This window comes from Mya arenaria, chromosome 13, assembly GCF_026914265.1.
Source record: "Mya arenaria isolate MELC-2E11 chromosome 13, ASM2691426v1".
Taxonomy (NCBI): Eukaryota; Metazoa; Mollusca; class Bivalvia; order Myida; family Myidae; genus Mya; species Mya arenaria.
Genome location: NC_069134.1, coordinates 30,897,513 through 30,916,988, shown reverse-complemented (window position 1 = coordinate 30,916,988; position 19,476 = coordinate 30,897,513).

Below are 19,476 nucleotides of genomic sequence, written 5' to 3'. Positions count from 1 at the left end.
TTTTTAAGTAGACTGCAGCCACAAAATCACCAACAATGTACTTTCCAGACTTGCAATTGTCAGCATCTATGTTTGTTTCAATGTCCATGTTTGTTTCATGTCCAATGTCAGACTTTTCCGCATTTACCATTTCAATTTCCGAAATGCCAGTCTTTTTTACAGATCCTTCAACCCAGTGTCCCACACAAAATGTGCCATCTATGCAATTTGCACAATAGCAGCTGACATCAGCGGTTAACATTCCCCTGTTTTCGATTCCCACAACGGCATGGATTTTCATAGTTCCTTTGATGGGCTTAAGTGTGGTTTGAGATAAGGCCTGTGCTTTTTTCTCACACTCTTCCGTTGCCACAAACAAAAACTTGACCTTTTTCATGGTACATACATTTGATTGTGTCCATGCAAAAAAATCCTTTGCATCTTGTATGACTACTTTACCGCTACGAACGGCTTCATCCGCCATTCGTTTTGTGACACCACCCAGCCCATCGCATGGGCCCTTGCCATGTCCAGACTCAAAATAATTCCATGTTGCCAGCATACCATACAGCTGTTCGTGGTTTGCAACTGTGCTGAATATTGTCTTGTTCCGGTACTGACTGGTCGGACTATCTGTCCAGTAGTGAACTCTTCGGACTCCGGGAATTATTTTTTTCACCTCGGGCATAAAACTATCCAGAAAGGTAAGGACGGTTGCCGAATTGTGGCCCATTTCGTCAGACACAAAGACAAAACTGCTGTGTTGTAAGGTGTCTTTTTCCATGTAATACAACACTGTAGGATGTAGGGTTACTCCAGTCTGTGTCCAGTAAGCTGACTGGATTTCTTCTACCGTTTTGCAGCTGTAATTTTCGGCAAAGTCCATGTGTACTATAACTTCGTCGCTCTTCAGGTTTTTCTTTAGCGCATTTATCTCTGAGTATTGTCTCTTTACTCGACCAATGTGACCTCGGAACTCTTCTATCTGGTTGTTCAAATAACCAATGAACTCATTTTTAGTAAGTTCTTGTTCAACTATTTTCATAACCATTTTCTTTCTCCCCTTCTCTTCAACTGCAACACGTTTCCATTGTCCAAACTTAACTTTTTCCGGTAGGCCATTGTTGATCATTTCATCGGATTTCTCCTCTAGAAACTTCTCCGGATTCAGCGATACATTGATACCACAGTTCTTTATGGCTCGTGCACACAGGGCCATATTTTGATGTTTTGTACATAAACAACAACTTCTTGAAATGAACGATGTTAACCTTATATAATGGGGTCTTATCCTACAAAAAGATGCCAATGACAACTTTATATGTGGGTTCTCACTTAAAAATTTCTGATGAAGATTTTTAAGGTAGTCGGTCAATGTCCTTGTCTGGTGAACGATGCCTTTAGTTTTAAGCTTGTCTGCTTTACCTGGGTTTGCTCGAGAATTGTCATCTCTAGTTAAAAATTCCATGACCTTTGATCTATACTTTTCTATTTCTCTGCTTCTCTTTACTTTGCCCTCTTTATACCTACTCAACCGGTTTCTACCTAGCCCTGTTGCTTTGTTGATTGTATGTTTAAGACCATACTTGCTGAGAATTTTCCCTCCGATCAAACTGCGCATTGCCCCAATCTGTGTTGGCTTCATGCCCATCCTTCGCTTCTTGATTTGGTTTTGAATAACGTATCCAAGTATTAACTGTTTCTTAACTTTTGCTTGCTGCTTGCGTGTCAGTCCAGCATCTTTAAGTAATCGTTTTGTTTTGCTCTTTGGTGTCATTTCAGGAGCCTGATATGAGCATTCCGGTGTCTCTGTATCTTGGCTTGTATTAAATGACGTCTGATGTGATTCTCCTGTAGCTGCTCTATTTTCTGTTGTTATTTCTTGGATTTCTTCTGTTTGTATTTGTGTCATCACTAATTCACTACCTTTTGTTTTTAACACCTGTTCTGCTGCAGACTTTGCTGATGGGGAAACATTGCCATTTTTAATTCCCTGGTTGCTGGTTTTCTTCTTTAATCTTTGGATGCTGCGCATATTCCGTTTGTATTTCATTTGTAGCGATTCAAACTTTCCTTTCAAGTTTCGAAGTTCATTTGATTTCTTTGCCAGTGCCCTGCTTATTCTCTTTCTGGGTCCATTTTGTCTGTTCGGAAATGGCATGTTTACAACCAGCGGACTTGGGGCATCTATGGAACTTGCAGTTTCATATCCACTTGTTTCCATATTTTCAACAGGTACATTCTGTATATTTTCTACTTGTCCTTCTCTTTGCTTCTTTTGTCTGTGGCGATAAAGGTAGATTTGATTCTTTTCGTTGCGTTTAGCTTTCTCTTTTCGAGATAGTTCTGCAGTAGGAACATAATTTTTTTCTTTTCTGCGTCTTGCTTTTGCAAGATACTCTTCGTACTTTGCCTCGTCTTGTTTCAATCTCTGCCTATATTCTCGTTGTATTTCGGCTCTTGACTTTACCATTTTTCTGAAATAGAGAAAATAATGTCGGGCTAGTAATGGTATTTGAATTAGTAAATTGAAAGTGTTTTGTTGTATTTTTGCCAAATTTGTGAAAGGTTCGTTACCATTCAAAGGGCAAATATATCATCTGACTATGTAAAGATATATGTGCTTGCCCCCTTAAATATGTTACATACTGAGCATGCTGACACATGTTCGTTGAAACATTTTATAATTTAAGGTGTGGTTATAATATAATGGTTTGAAAAAAAAGATAATGCGACCCTTTATACAGATATTTCAGTTATTTTTAGTTCAAATTTGACAGGTTTAAAGACTTACTGTTATTGTAAAGAATAAAAAGGCATACAATATGTTCAAATGATACAAACTAACACTAATCTCATCAAAAAACATGCCATGTTATACAATTTCGAAGAAAATTAGTTTTGAAGCCCCAAACATTGTGCTGACCAAATATTGAAAGGTTCGTTACCAGATGGTCACGAACCTTTTAGTATAGAGGCATGCCTTAAAATTGCAAATTACTCATTATTTCGCTAATTCCTTTCACTATGAGACATATTTGTGCAGTTTGTAACACATGTTTTCATAAATAAACGAAAAGTGGTGAACATAATAAAGCATACAAAGTAAACAACATGACATGTGTTTAAACGGTGCCGACTTCAGTAATACATTACACAAACCAAAGAGGTTATGTATAGAAATGTGATTCTTTTTTTAAAAAAAGTATCCATTTATAGGCATTTAAGTAATTACGTATTTTGTATAAACTTGTAACATGCTATATGTTCGAAAAACATTTTAAATACTAATTTATATGAGTATGAGTAACCGTGAAAGGTTCGTTACTTTCGTCTACGAACCTTTCACAGTGTGTAAACATGAATCTGTTTAGATATATTTAATTTTTTTGAAAAGATGCCTTGTGTAGAGAAAAGCATAACATCTTGTTACATAAATCTTTTTTTAAAGTGGATAAATATTACAAGATAGTTGAAAAAATACTTACCAAATGATGATGTCCCAAACCGTTGATTTTCCAATAAATATGTTTGTCCTTTCGACCTTAAGAATCAATGTTTTTTTAAAGGTTTGTGCGTCATCAGTTAGGTATCGTCATTGAAATGTGATTTGACGTCATGCGCACGTGTATGCAGTAGTAAACAAGTACCTCAAATTATTTATCGATCGACAGTAACAAACCTTTCATTACGAACCTTTTTTGGGGGTTGTTTTCATTCAATCTTAAAACCAACTAGCTTCCAAAACTTTATTTTGATGGATGAATATTCTTATACAGTGGAAATGAATGTAACACAATCATGTATATGGTCGATATTGCTTTAGAATGTGGTGTATTTTGAGTAACGAACCTTTCTGGCTAAACTGTAGCTGTCCGGACTTCGTTTTTCAACATAGGTGTGAGTGAAAACGAACATCTTTAGAAAGGTAGGGTTGTTTTAATTACTAACACTATTGCATGGTGGGTATTTAGTAAAAGCTGTGATGACAATGTTCTCCAAATATGGGATAATAGCATTGTCAATAGGCATGTAACAAACCTTTCACAGAAATCGGCGACAAAGGATACGGATGGCGAAAAATGACAAGAGGAGGAATATGTAAATGAAAACTATATTAGCACCAACTAGATATACGACCGTCATGAGCTATCACTATTATTGATTGATGTTTGTAATTATTGGTTTATTAACAAACTTGCAGTTTGATTTTTGTCAAAGCGACAGTAACAAACCTTTCTAATTGGTCAGGTTTCCGTGCTGTGGAAAAACATACACAACCATCAAAAAAGTGTTTTATATTTAATTTAGTTTGTTGTTATACCAAGTAACTTGCCAACTATTAAAACTGTCACTTTAGTGAGTGTACATTCCAAAAAATACCGACGACAGCCTGAAATTCAAGCTGCACCTCTTTATTGAGAATGCGTGTAATATAACATGCGTATAACTGATAATTGATTAAGCGCACAAGATTAAAGTTGTGTTATAGGGTCTTATAAATGTTGTATGAGTGTGAAATAATTACATCACTTATATAAACACATTAAACATCTGAGAATAGCTGATATGAACGACAATTTAATCAATTGAGTGTTTTTGTTCTAGGATTGAAAATTACTCAGTTTTGTACTTTCATCGCATAAACTGATAGTGTTATTTATAAAGGATTTGTTGATGAGTTTAAACATTTTAGCTCTTTTTAAATGCATACCATAGCAGGTTCAAATTGGTAACGTAAAGTTTAAAGGTTAACACTACATAGTTTGATGCGACGCATAACCTTTTATTCTGTGTAAGTACATAGTAACAATAACTTTCTTTTTAATAGTCTACATACTATTGTGTAGACTGCCCGCTAACTCTGTTTATAGCTTATGCTTCATCTGATTAAAATAAATAACGCCTGACTTCTGATTAACTTGAGTGAATGGATTGGCAAACTTGAAGTATACTGCCTTCTCATTGGACAATATACTTCAATTTTATGTTGACCACTAATGGACGTTTCGTGCTATTTACTATCTACAATTTTTAGCTTCCTCCACGCTTTACATATCGGTGACCTTAAACACTAAGCATCTTGCTGTGGAAAGTAATACAACTTCATTATAGTAGTCCTAACATGACATTAAAAAATATGAACCCCGATGTCAGCCTCATTGCTCAACTTAACTGTTACATGGAGCTCATAAAATATAAATAACAAGATAATCTTTTTCCCTTTTGAGACACTTTTTAAAACAGAATTTGAATTATGAATAAGAACTTACAGGTTTTTGATTGAGGAGAATACAACAAATGGATCATGTTCAAAAGAAAAAATACGTTCCAAAGAAGCTGTTGCAGCTGTCTGAAATTAAATGTTATGTGTCTATATCATGAAACTGTTATTGTAACGAAGCAATTGAATAAAAAGCAGTTGATAACTGATGAAATGATAATGCAATGTTGTCACTTGTCAAGATTTGATAAACAATAAGGTGTATTCACTGAATGCGTTCTGTAACTACAGCGGGTATCCTAGTAATGTTCCTCTTTCTTCGTCGGAAGCCGTTTGAGCGTGGCTTTCTTTGTGACGATCCGGTCCTATCTCTCCCCAACCGATCCGAAACAGACTCCACTTCCATGATTTTCATCGCTGGCTTCAGGTTTCGGTCCCCAACGCTACTATCTTCTTTGTTAAATGTAAACGTACTCCAGTACACTACCTTAATATGAATATGGAGAAAATAAATCAATTTTAAAACTTTTTCCCCACATATATATGAACACATTGCCTGTTGATTAAACACCAGAAAAACATATCAAGATTGTTTCGTAGTTTCTGCAATCATATTGTATTTACAATCACTATATATAACGTGCATGTTGCTCAGTCATGTCGGCATTGCTGGGGTCATCTCTGAATCCATCCATCCAAGAAAGAGGTCCTGCAAAAATATAATTCAAAACCACATTTATGACTTCAATTTTTATATAAATCATTCGTTAAATACATACAATATTGCAATGTACACAACATCAAATGATGTCTAAGTGGGCGTTTTTTTAAGAACTACTTGAAGGGATACAACGACCTAGAAACATTTCCTTGTGGACCGACACCGTCAACGTCAAGAGCCGCTCTATCATTCCATTGCATTTTACTTGCAAAAACTATTACAACACTGCTAGTTTAACACAGCTGCTTATAACTGTTTTAATACATAAGACATCCCTTGGAATTGTTTTTCTGAATATTGATATACATCATATATATATATATATCAATAGCAAAGCAACGTACCTAAAACCCTAAGTCTACTTCTCGCGATATTAATATGACAGAAGATTCTCCGGAAACACATAAAGACATTGATTGAAGAAACTTCACAGTACTCGGATACCTATATCATTCGATGGATATTAGTGTGTATTCTTATGAATTAGGTATAAAATGCACATAAATTATCCTAGAACTTATTGTTGCAAATTCATTTTCGCTTATTACTTCAATATGTCTCTGCTTTTTTTTATCTTTGCGTAAAATATCTTATTTTTCATAGTTGAATATCAAACAGTATTTGTTTGAACCGTCTAATAGATGTCTGACACATTGATAGTATACACTTATTGTAAGTGTGTTTCCTTTTCTTTATCCTAAGAAAACTTACATTTACCTTCTATTTTTACCGTGTTTAATTTGCTACATTTGCAAAAAAGGTTTTTATTTATCTTGTGAGTTGTTCACATTCAATCCTTCTTTTAGTTGCGTTTGATTTAAGAGTTCAACAATGGGACTCTGTACTTGAGAAAATGAATTTGTTTTTTTCATTCATAAAAATATTAAGTGACCAATTAGCTGTTCTATGACCGTAATGAGTTCGACAGAACTAAGCATGCAACTTTGTGATTAATTGACATTTTCATTTAAATTCGAGAAATAATCATTTGTCGTTTCCTATTACGCACCTTGTATTGATATATTTGAACTAATAAACGAAATACCATGTGCAAACCAGACATTAAACAGTTCATAAAGGTTAATCTCATTCTAAGCAAATGTTAGTACGCAAAGATATATAATCATTGAAAGGTGTTTATTTTTATTGTTATAGCGTAAATATAAACGCTGGATATAATTGTACAATAGCATTGACTATCTTGTTCATTTCGATCTATAAACGCAATTACTTTTCTCGATAATTAACTGCAGTAGGACGAGTGATTATCGTTATGTATATGAAATAGGGTTTTCAACTGACTTCAGACAACCATCAGTCAACACTGATAACAATGTCAAACTATCACATGTTACACCTGCTTAATTTACTACGTAACTCGCTGTATGATGTTCAGGATTTCGTATGTATTTAAAGCAGAACCAACGTGTATCAGGTTGATAAAACGCTTGAACATGGAAAGAGTGTAGTAGATTGATTACTTTAAGGCGAAAAAGTTACAAAATGTACACAAATCTTGTGTGTTAAGTATTATGTCTGCATGCGTTATGTAACGATACATTAAACATGGCGTCATTTGCCTGCAAGGCATTGTGTCCCAAATACACGACTGACAAATGGAAATGATGTGTTGCGAGTCATTTATTTACAAAATAATCATGGCTGTTATCTTAAACGCCATAAGTAATTACCATTTTAAAAAACCGATTATTGTTCGTGTTTTCAACCAATTAAGGTATTGCTCATGATATATCTGAATCCACTGTAATATAAAATTATCTTATTAAATATAAACAATAGATGGACGGACATTTGGTTGGAGCACCCTAAACTGTCATTAAAAAGCGAATCATTGTTCCATTCAATCAGTGTTTCTATTATATATTTCCATTAACGTAACGTATATCAGGTATAAACATGAAGTTGGCGTGTCACACCGTAATTCAAAATTGGTAATTTTTAAATTGTATTTCATCATTAAGGAGACATAAATGTGTAAATAAATTATTTCTATGGCGTCTTCAAGATACTTATTAAAAATTATTTTCTTATGCAAAAGAAAGTGCAAGGACTAATCATATAACTGATAGTAGTAGAAGAAGCAGAATCAGTAGCAGTAGCAGCAAGTTTAAGTAGTAGCAAAAACAGTTTCCAGTAGAAGTGGAAGTGGCATAAGTCTAAATACCAACTTTGTCGTTTGTTATTTGTTTCGACGTTTCGCCTTCCCGCACCGGACAACCGCTATCAGGAAATAACAGATATCAGCAACTATAGTTACATGATAGCGTTCAGTGTTAATTCTTGGATTAAGACAATCTGTTTAATGTGTGTTATGCAATGTTTTGTTTCAAGATAAGAATATAAAAAAGTTTTGTTTTATACGTAAACGAATTTGCATTACCCTGCATGAGGCTAAACTCCTTAATAGAGACTTATGCATTGGTATTAGCAGAAACGTAATTATGATGCTGATTGTTTTGGCACAACCCTGTATCAAGCTTAAACTGTTAGCTTGATTTTAAACGTTTTATTAGTATTATATAGGGTTGTGTATTTAAACCCGTAATTGTCAGCAATAATATCTATGATAAGGTACTGAGCCTTTCGAAACAATAAACACATGCTGTGCATACTTTAATCATTTTATTGTTAAACTATGAGCCATATCCAGCAATAATATATCTTGTAAATCAATATTATTTTGTAATAAGAACTTTTTATCGTCAATTATTTAACGAGCGGAACGATTAAAATAACGAGTACAACTCTACTGGCTCGAATTGGCAAATAATTGGAAAGGCAGACGTTCGAAACAAACCAATATGTAACCCAAATAGCTTTGATGTTCGAATAATTTTAATTACCGATATCTCGGATATGAATCATTTTTGTTATATTAATGTGTCACAAAGTTATTTGGTTTAACCAGTATTTATTTAAGCCAATAGTACAAAAACAATGGTATTGAATAAACGAAAATTAATTATACATAGTGAATTAAAATATGATAAAGCGCAATCCTAACAACAAATTGTATCGATTTTACAGTTGAGAAATATCCATAACGTTGTTTCATCTGAATTTATTTCACCTGTCACTTATTAATATAAATCATGTGAAGTTGTCTGGATCTTTCTAATTGATGTTACTCCGTCGCATGTACATAATTTCACCCCTTTTTTGAACCGTAGAAAAGATACACAAGCAGATTCGGGGGGTTGGCACTCAAAGCCGGTTAACATTTTTACTATTTCAAATTCGATTCTGAGAGAGGGGCAAATGCTAAACGATACCCTCTAACGTCAATTCATTAATCCACCCCTAAGATATACGTTTAAATATTTACACTAAACATAAAATACATCATACTCATTTCATATAAACATGATTAGCCAATTCTTTATCAGAAACAAGCTGATCGAACGTCTTGCTTGTCAGAAACATCTTTGAGGAAAAAATACTTGAAGTTTGCAATGACGATGTTTATATTGTAACTTTGAAATGTTTGCATTCTTGAGATTGTAAATATCTTTGTTATGCCAGGAGTGTTTGCTATTTTCTGGAAATGTTCAAATAATGTTGCTTATGTCATATAACGCTAGCTGACATATACAAACTACTCATTACTTTGTTTACATATATCTACAAAGTCTTGTTTTGTGTGGTGCCCATATAGTCAATGCAAATGTGAGTAGCTGCTTCGCCAATCGCTCCACAGTAACACAATATTTGCGATGGATTTGCGTATACGGTTTGCCATCGTTTGTTATCATAGGACAATTATATTCACACAAAAACAAATTGTATTAGGTCCTTAAACCACTTTTCACTTTGGTGCAGTTTTCGATTTGGGAGGATAGTCATAAAAGTATACACTAAGCATTCAATAATTTAATGGTAATAACCCAAACAGTCGAACATTAACTACGATTTCCAATCTTATTGAAATGGGCAAAGGCAAACAGGTAATTAAAAACGCTCGACATACGCCAACACAGAGGAGTTAAGTGATGAAGTTCGATCCTCAAACATATCATCATCACTAACTGCATATGTAAATGTATTATTAACTTATTTCGATGATGAAATCTGTTATTCGTGAAATCAAGTGATAACATGCACAATAATTCACTGTTCGTCTTAGGTGTAGTCATTTATGAAACCTTAAATGAGATAGAACTTAGCTTGTAATTGTAAGATCACAGAAAGATAAGACCCATTTGTGCAGAACATTTAAGATATTGCCTGTTGTGTTTTTCACTGTTGTTTCCCCAGACATTGGCCCGTTTATGCATGACTTTGTAAAAGTTAACAATGTAGTTTATGGCATTGTGATTCACTTTTAAAGGTTACATATATTACGATGTACAAAACAAGAAAAGCTTAAAGAGTTGTTTAAAGTCTTGTTAGTGTATTCTTACAACTTCCAGCAGTAAAACATTGCAATTTAACTTTAACAAGGTTGTGAACAATCCGCCCAATATATTCCCAAGAAAAGAAGGTTTGTTAAATATTTATGAGTACGTTTTGTGAAATTTTACGAAACCATATCAGTTCATGGCAAAATGTTTAAGGTATGTCTCTGTGTAAGTGTTTATCTGTGAGTCTTTAGTCCTTGGTCTTTGAGAGTCATATTTCTGAAGAGTCTGATAGTCATGTTGTAAATTATAATGTCAGAACACGTAAGGGATGAGTCGATTTAACATCAAGGTTATTAATGCGTTTTTTTTTTTCATCTAGATGAGCAAAGGCGGTCCAATTTAAAATCAATGCTTCATAATGCAACGTCTTTTACTTAACTTTAAGATGAGTTAATATATTTCATTTTGAAATGCATGTTTCAGTGGTTTACTTTGCTTGTAAAATATGAGTACCTTGTTGTTTATATTAACATCGAACAGAATTATTTGCATTCTCTGTTTGCATACAGATTTCAAAAGATACAGCTCTGGTGGCTTGGAAGTGATAATCAATGTGAAATATTTGATTGATGCAATACAATTGTTTGGCATAAGTCTTAAATGCATCGGTTTCATAAATAAAAGCATGTCCATCAACAAATTTATATTTAATACACAAACTAATAAATCTTGCTATGTCACGAATTTAAAGCTGAGATCCACCAATCAGCGATTTCATCACACGTTTCTAATTCGTTTAACTTCTGCATCTAATCCTAAATATTTTGCAATTATTTAAATCGCAATTGATGTCATCAATATGGTGCGTACTGTTATTGGAATCGTTCATTTGTATATATTTCCGATTGAACTGGAGACTGGCAATATACTTGAGCAAAACGAAAGTATGAATTTAAGCACACTGCCATCAAGCGTTGTAATGGTCGAAAACTTATTTCAAAATTTCAAATTTTAATTCAAAACGAACATTTTTGGAAAATACCAAACATGAACTACAATACATAATGCGTTGAGTGTCTGTGATCCTGTGGTTATAGCAAAACGTTTTTGTCATTCTAGTATATATCTTTACTCATAACATGACCACATATAATATTAGATTATTAAATATGTGTTAAATTTATGTCGTATCATTGCTACGCCGATATTTCCTTAAAGGTTCACCCTAAAATTTGTTTCGCATTTTTAATCCATCAGTATCTTTATTTATCTACGTTTTTGTTGAACTATCTCCCTTATCTAAATATAGCAGAACAATACACTCTTAATATAATATTATACGTGAATATCAGCTCAATTAAGTTTTTGCATGTTTCATATAAATCAATATAGATATCACTCTAAAATTACTCTAAAATGCATTTTCATTTTGATGTTTGGGAAAGTAATGCATTTCAAATTGTAATTGCATTGCTTGCAACGTCAATCTGGTCAAATCTCAAAAGATAGGACGATTCTAAACGCTATCATAACCACCAGCTGAAAACAGTTGAACGACTTTGTCAAGTGTTCAAAGGCACGTTCATATTTCATGTGTACCATGGTTGAATTATGTTTCAATAACAATATAACAGAATCATTTTTTGGTGTTAAGATTTATTCAAATAGTTTTAATCCTTATGAAACTTTTGATTTGGCGTTCATCATCTGAAAGTGACAAGCTATCTTATGATTTCTATTATCATCATGAAACGTCAGGAAAGTAATGCAGTAATGTGTACACTACGACCGTTAAGAATTAAGCTTAATACTACCTATTGCAAGATATAGATCTTGTCATCTGCCTCTCGAGCCGAGAAAAGCGTCTTTTATTTCTTCATCATTCATTGTTTCCTATAAAGGCAATTTTTGATCTTATAAAAGAAATATCATTTTTTGCAAGACACGAAGCCATTACAAAATGTTCATCTTAAAGCAATTGTAAGGACGCAAAAGTTAAGAACCATTGAAAGACGTTTTTCTGACTCTTTCTTGTGTAAATTATTGCATGCACGTCAAACACATATTGCAGAAGCACAGTAATGTATACATGAAAAAAACTTTCCCGGCTATTTTTATTTCAGAAAGAAGGAGAGGATAGGTATTTATGATCATAATGCGTTCGACAGGACTAAGCTTATTATATATATTGTTCTTGAGCGAAAGTCCTTGTCCACTGCCTCTCAATCCAAGGACGGACTTGTTTCATTACATCATAGTTGATTGTTTAATATTATGCAAACTGTAAGGCAATTGTTTAACTGACGTAAAAAGCACCATGTGCTAACCAGACATAAACCGTTACAAATCTGTTCATCATAAAGGCAATTATTAGAACGCAAAAATTTATAAACATTGAAAGACGAGTATTTTTCATTTTTGCCTTAGGCTGGATATAACTGTGAAATAACATCAAATGTCTTTTTTATTTCGATCTATGTAGCAATTGCTTTGCACGCTAATTAACTGCAGAATAACGAGTGATTCTCGTAACGTAGATTAAACATGACGTCAGGAATTTCCAAACTCTTCTGATAAACATTTAAAAGTCAACAACATTTAACACCTGCTTATCTTTGAAGTAGTGTAGAGGGTGATAAAACGCTTGAACATGAGAAGACTGTAGTACTACAGAAAATTGACAAATTATCACAGATATTGTTTTGCTAAGTATTATTTCTGCATGCATTATGTAACGATGCACTGTCTATGGCGTTCATTTGGTGTTCATCAATAAATAGGCAATCCTGCATCAGGCTTCTAGTGAAACTACGAAATCGGGATATCTCAAATATGATGTAATTATTTGGATTGATGCTACGATAAACGAAGGTTCAAATAAAGTTTCTAAACTCTCAATGAAGCTAAAAAAATGACAATTACTTGCAAAATCAAAATCATTTTATATTAACGACTGTTTGATCGTATAATCCTCAATAGGTCGGAAAAAAACGAGTGCAAGTGTACTGGCTCAATTTGTCAATTTGAAATTGCTGACATTCGAAACAAAACTATATAAAACCCAACTCGTTACGCTGTTCCAATATTTTCTTAACCGACCACTCGGGTGTAAATCATCTTTGTAATATTAATATAATACGAATATATTCGGTTTAACTAATATTTATCACGAACAATGTAACATAAACAAAGGGTATTGAAACGATCGACAATGCATTTGTGGTGAAATCAATTATCATAAAAAGCAATACTGATAACAATAGATAAAAAAACAGATAAAGATTCTGCAGAATTATAAAATAACCAAAGCATTGCTTCCTCTGAATTTATTTCACCAAAAACTTTATTTATATGAATTATGTCAAACTTGCCGCTTAATTGGTGACAGATAAAACTCGACGCGTGTATATAACACCACACATGTATTGAAGTTTATAGAAGACACACGTATCAATATTTCAATATGAAATACATCATAATAACTTTATAACAACATTATTAGCCTTTTCTTTATAACATCCATGCTGATCGAACGTCTGGCTTTACAGAAACATCAATAAGAAAATATTTATTTGAAGTTAGCAATGAGCAGGCGGAATTGGGATAAAAGTTTATCCTCAATATGAAATAGATCATAATCGTTTGATAAAAGCATTACTAACAAATTATGTATCAGAACCTTGCTGATCAAGTGTGGGGCTTTGCAGAAAAATTAATAAGATATTATGTACTTGCAGTTAGCATGCACCAGATGCCAGACTCTAGTTCTGTTTTCGAAATGTACAATATAGTCCGTTGTTAGTTGTTGGCGTTAAATAATGTTATTTGTAATGAACTCTCACCAGAGACGGCTAATTGATAACGATTTTTATATTGGACAGACTATATAAGATGACAAATATAGTGCCAGGATATTTTGTTACAGTCTCAGAAAATTAAACAATTTGTCATAAAGCAGATGTTATTGTTCAGCAGATGTTATTGTTCAGCAGATGTTATTGTTCAGCAGATGTTATTGTTCAGCAGATGTTATTGTTCAGCAGATGTTATTGTTCAGCAGATGTTATTGTTCAGCAGATGTTATTGTTCAGCAGATGTTATTGTTCAGCAGATGTTATTGTTCAGCAGATGTTATTGTTCAGCAGATGTTATTGTTCAGCAGATGTTATTGTTCAGCAGATGTTATTGTTCAGCAGATGTTATTGTTCAGCAGATGTTATTGTTCAGCAGATGTTATTGTTCAGCAGATGTTATTGTTCAGCAGATGTTATTGTTCAGCAGATGTTATTGTTCAGCAGATGTTATTGTTCAGCAGATGTTATTGTTCAGCAGATGTTGTTGTTCAGCAGATGTTATTGTTCAGCAGATGTTATTGTTCAGCAGATGTTATATGCAAACTGCCAAATTAACTAAATGTACATATTTCTACATGCCAGTAAGATGCGGCAACGTTTAATATATATGTAAGAAGCTGCTTCACCAAACGCTCTCGAGGAACCAAATATACGATTGATTTCGACATCTATATAATTTCTAAATATACAATTGTTGTATGACAATTCTTTTGATGTGGAAACATATTGAAAGAAATTGACCCTGTAACCCATTTTCAATCTTGTGAAATGATTGATTTTGGGTGTTTGTAAATCAAGTTTTATTCATACTTTGGTAACTGTGCGAACGAGCCCAACAATCAAAACTAAACTTTGATCTAGTCAACAGGGTCTTTGCCAGACCAATAATGATGAACACGCGATTTGCAACACCGAAGAGGATAAATGAGATGTCGTCAAATCGGCAAACATACCTAAAGCAATAACTGCATATATAAATGTAGCATTAACTTTCTCGCATAAATTATATATTATAATTATATATTAAGTAATATTTTATTTGAGTACTCAAGTGATAGCATTTTGCTTATATTCCACTAAAAAAAATCATTCATCAAATATTAAATGTTAAGAATCTTAGCTTGTAATTATTGGTCGTATATCGTGTTTCATTGAATAAAATCACAGTAAGATCTATCCTATTGGATTTGTTTCTCTAGTTTCCTTACATTTACGCGATGCATTTCTATCCATGTTTATTTTATGTGCAAAACATTGCTGAACACGACAAAATAATGTGGAAGTGATATTAATTTAATTTAAACATATACAATATCTCTACCTTACACACAAGGAAACCAGAAATTTAAAGAGATAAATATGTTAACTTCGATAAGCGATACAGGGTACCGAAAAGCAATCTTAGTGCTGGCCTCATGGTGTGCATATAATTATCATTTCATGTATCATTAGACATATACTCGACTTTTTCGGCATGCACATCCTATAAAACAAATTGAAAATAATAAAAACTAATTTATTGGACAATTATCAAGACGTAGGAGCGATAAAAATAAAGATTGTGTTTTTGTGGTTCTTTATTGGCTATTATTAAAAGTTAAAGACGTTTCATAGTGTGAAAATAAAACAAATATCCACCTTAATCGCAATGAAGAAACACACAACACCTGCGTATTGTTCATTGCCAATTGACGACACGATCACTATGATATTGTCGTAGATACATTTGAGCTCTATTTGGCTCCATGTGGTGATGAATCACATTAAAAGCTGGCCTTACATGTGCATATGCAAGTCGTCAAATTCCTCTAAATAACGAAGTATGGAACTGCTATGACGCTCAGAAACAAAAGTGATGTGCACTTTTTTCTCGTTTCTTTGTGCTTTCCCTCTATTTCTCTTAGTCGATGGCTCGGATATAAATAATGTTTAGTTACGAAGCCATAATGTGCACACTAGTTACACACATTACGAAGCCTTATGTGCACACTAGTTACACACATTACGAAGCCATATTTGCACACTATTTACAACCCACATTGAAAACACATTTATTCAAACGTAACGTTTCGATGCTGTATTTGAACCATGCTGATTTTATAATATCTGGATTGACATAAGCATCAGTTCACGTGTAGCATGGAGCAGACGAGAATCGGCAAAGCTGACACTCGTTCTCAAACGTCTCCACCGATGTATATGTTTATTGCCACCTTGTTCGTTTTTGTTCTTCAATTCGATACTTTAATTGGTACTATCATTACAGTCTGGGCAAGAATAATATTCGATCAAAAACCTTAAAGGGACTGTGACACAGATTTGCACAAAAAAAGTTTTTTTCTGTAACGAATCTCAGGACAATTATCTAAAAGGCTGTGTTACGCTTTATAATCATAATTGTAAAAAAAGAACCAAATGTAAAAATAAAAATTCGTCGGAGACCGGGTTCGAACCTGCGTCGCCAAAATTGTAGTCCAGCGTCTTCTAATCGGGTGACATAATGAAGCTATACACCGACCTCGGTAAAATCACGTGATAACACCGACTAGCCAATCACGCATAAGGAATGAATTCTACCTGGTAAACATACCCAGTAATCTTTTTTAATTGAAAAATACGAAAATAACTGCTAAACTTAAATAAATTGTAAACTATGTGGTACTTCAGTTAGTAAATTTCAATGGATTGTACACATCGATGCCAAGTTTATGTCAGTTTTCGACAATTTTCTTTTTTTTCCGCCATGTTATCATACGTGATACAGCCCCTTTAACAGGCTCTGTTTAATAAATGAGATTGTTTTTTATTAACTTAACATTACACTGTTTTGCTTTCTATTATTTCTCGTTGTACTGCCGTCTTTGGCGTATCTACAAAAGATAAAAAACAATCATGGACAAGGTAATTGATGGCATAAACATCAAAATAAATAAGAAATGAAAAGAAATCCAATCAGTAACGAAGGTTGTTTCACAAATAAGCTTAATTCTGATTGTTCATCTATAAGTTTCGATATACTAAACATATTGTGTAACCGTTATTGTATAAATCTGCTTTATAATTTTAAACGTTTATATCTATTCAAATAAACAAAAATCACCTTGGCAGCAGAGTTGGGATCGTCGACAACAATGTGCAAGACTGTGTCGCCTCTAAAAATGCTTTTAATAACAATCCACTTGCGTCTTTGTCTTCATCAAAACGAAGTCAAGATATATGATGTATAGAGACATGCCGAAGGACAGTGGAGTACTTAAGAAAGCCTGACTGAGATAAGGTCAAGTTGTCGTTATTACGTTATTAGAAGTTGCATGCACACTATTTTCTTAAAGCTCGTCGATGATATTAGAAGTTTATACCGACATATTGAGGATCGATCGTTATCTAAATAGCGCAGACATGAGCCGGACTGCAATGTTTCGGTACAACTGGACCAAGGGGAAATCTTGACGTGAAATGCAGTGTTTGAAAATCAAAATCGATATTACTAGGAAGAGGTTCTGTTGTGGTTTTTTTCAAATATTTATCCATTTTTATTTAATAACGCCGGTTAATGACTGAAATTTCACCTGACAACATCTTATAAGGTACTATTGTTTTCTAGTGATTTAGATATGTCGTTTGACAACGGCGTTTAACAACAATCGGTAGCTGTCGATTGGCTTATGTATAAGGATTCAATTTGCTATAACAGACCTGTTCACCACGAGGTTGCACTGCATTTGGATCAAAATTAAAATGAACGTACTGATTTCACAAACTTACCCTGTCTAGTTGTTATTAAGTTAATACTTCACACTGGTAAGAAGTTTTATTTGCTAGTGATTTTCGGTTTTTATACGTTTACATGTATGTTCAAAATCGAAATAATGTTTCAGGCTTTACTCGTTCAATTCGGTAACATGAGTTCGTTACTTTTCCTTGTACTCTTCTGATTTAACATGTGGAATTAACATTGCTTTTGTTTAACAAAACAGTATCATTACCTATTTTAAAATATTATTTTTATATAATACCGCTTTATATCTAAAAAACAAATCTTGGTTCAGAAAAGTATATAAAACCACTTACCAGGTGATTCGCAAAAGCTTGTAATATCTTTCTTGAACCATGAAGCATATCTAAATATCCAGTATGCACTGAATGGAAAACCAATTGAATATAATAAAGGCTAATTTATTGAACAAGTATCAAGAAATAAGGGCGATTGAAATAAAGATGTAACTTTTATCGTTTTAAATTGCCAAATACTTTAAATAACAGTCGTTTCCGAATGTGTAATAAGCCAAATGTCAACTTTTATCGCTTTGAATGAAAAATGCAACTGCGTATTTGTATGCATGCTTTTTTGGAAAGGTTTATTCCAAGATTAATTTGCACAACGTTTAAGAAACGTTTGCTAGATTGACTACTATGATATGGTCGTAGATACTATTGAACTGTTATTGAATAAAAGCTGATTTGTAAAAATCTATAGACTGACATAATATTGGCGCTAAAAGATGTAATATAATTTTAGACATTATTTTCTTTATTGAAACAAACAGAAATCACATAAGACCTATTTTTCGTTTCGTGTTAGCTTCTTAAAACAACCTTTTCACTCAATGAGATATGCACACTGTTGGCTCTCTTTGTATAACTGTGAAGTTATTGGAATACATCTAGATTATTATCATGAAGCCGAAAAACTTTAGGAGAAACCTTAGATTATTATAACCTTTCTTGTGGTTATCAAACTATTTTCATAACGGGATACATTGAAAAGGTACACAAGGCTTTTATTCCCTTACTATTACTAGTATATTGCCACCGATAGATGTTCACCCAACATTTGAAGGGCAATATCATACCTTTAGAGTTTTAACATGTTCTTTGATTAATTTGAGCATTACACTAACCTGACAAAAGTCATACATCATGTGTCATTGAACAAGGTCCAAGGACGATATTGGATGATGGGTGGGTGGAAGTAGTTGTTATCACATTATCAACCCAATACTAATATCAATATGTACTTTAATAACATGATTTAGAAATGTTATCAGTTCTCGATTTATTTCTAAAGAAACGTATAATATTACCTGTGTATTTGTATCGGTGAATCTAAGCTCGTGAGCTTTAATGGTATTTGAGACTAATTTGTTTCCTGAACATTCTGATTGTTATGTCCACAATTGTTTTGATGCCAGAAATAGTTCAATTTATCATAATTAAACACTGGAAAAACAGGGACTTGCACGGTAGCGTAAACATTTAACCAATACCCTATTAAATCCAAACAAAGCTTTTCAAATAAATATTAGTAGTTGTTTTTGTGTAAGATAATTTAAGCAA